Source organism: Asparagus officinalis, chromosome 1 (assembly GCF_001876935.1).
Source record: "Asparagus officinalis chromosome 1, Aspof.V1, whole genome shotgun sequence".
Classification (NCBI taxonomy): domain Eukaryota; kingdom Viridiplantae; phylum Streptophyta; class Magnoliopsida; order Asparagales; family Asparagaceae; genus Asparagus; species Asparagus officinalis.
Window position 1 is genome coordinate 73,035,256 of NC_033794.1, and position 1,460 is coordinate 73,036,715.

The following is a 1,460-nucleotide window of genomic DNA, read 5'->3' on the forward strand; positions in this document are numbered from 1 at the left end:
CGGGACCTCCTGAGTCTAGGATGATAGCGTTGTGGTCCGAGCATGAGGCTGGGTAGGCCACTTGGATGAGGAAGGGGAAATGTGATTCAAAATTAGGAGAAATAAGGAATATGTCCAATCTAGCTGGAACTGGGGATGATGCTCTAAGATTAAACCAAGTAAACTTTCTCCCACTCAGAGGGAGATCAACCAGGTTGATGGAGTCGATTAAGGATTTGAAGGTGGCCATGTCTCTGATAGATCCCAATCTACCACTCCTCTCTACAAGACTGAGAGTCATGTTAAATTCCCTAAAGACCACCCAAGGTAGAGAGTGGGAGGATCTAATCCTAGACAATTCCCACCAACAAACTTCACGGTCATCTTTGTTATGAGGGCATACACTGATATAGCAAAAAATTGTCAGTTAGAGGGTTTGTGAGTGAAGGTGGCAAACACTACAAAAATCCCTATGGAGAAAGAGGAGCAAGATAAAATGGAATCATTCCAACCCAATAATATACCCCCTAGATTTAATAGCATCTAAGGCAATCCATGAAGAAATGGCTTTGCTGCCCAATCTTTTGAGAGTGTAAGGACCAAGAATTTCGATACTAGTTAAAATTATTTTCTGATATTTTAAAATATTTAATTACTATTTTAAAAAGAGTATTTGTATTTTTTCAATTTTTGAGAATTTTCTATGGTTTAAAAACCAAGTTTTATATTTATTTAAATGATTTTGATAGTTATAAGTTTATTTAGTGCAGTAAAAATTTACGGAATTTATCCGTTGTGTTACCGATACTATTACGTATCATTTTGAATAATACATGGTATTATTATTATTACTACATATATTTTGTATAATACGTTGTATTATTAATTACGTATTATTTGTATAATTTGTTGTTTTATTTCTACAATTACGTATCAACTATCGTATTTTGCACAACATGTACGTTTTATTGTATAGATAATTATCCTATAATTATTTGATTTTAAATATAAGTAATTGTATTTTTATTAATTATTCTTGTTTAATTGTATAATTTCTTGTATTATTTTAACTGTTGCGTATTATCAGTTGTAATACTACAACTGGTATATTTTTATTAATTATTTTAACTGTTGCGTATTATCAGTTGTGAAGATAATTTTCACATAATTATTTAATTTATTTTATAATTAATATTATTTTTAATTAAGTTTTCAAAACCCTAAATTTTTCTATATACATATACATATATACATATACATACATATATATATATATATATATATATATATATATATATATATATATATGTATTATCAGTTGTGAAGATAATTTTCACATAATTATTTAATTTATTTTATAATTAATATTATTTTTAATTAAGTTTTCAAAACCCTAAATTTTTCTATATACATATACATATATACATATACATACATATATATATATATATATATATATATATATATATATATATATATAT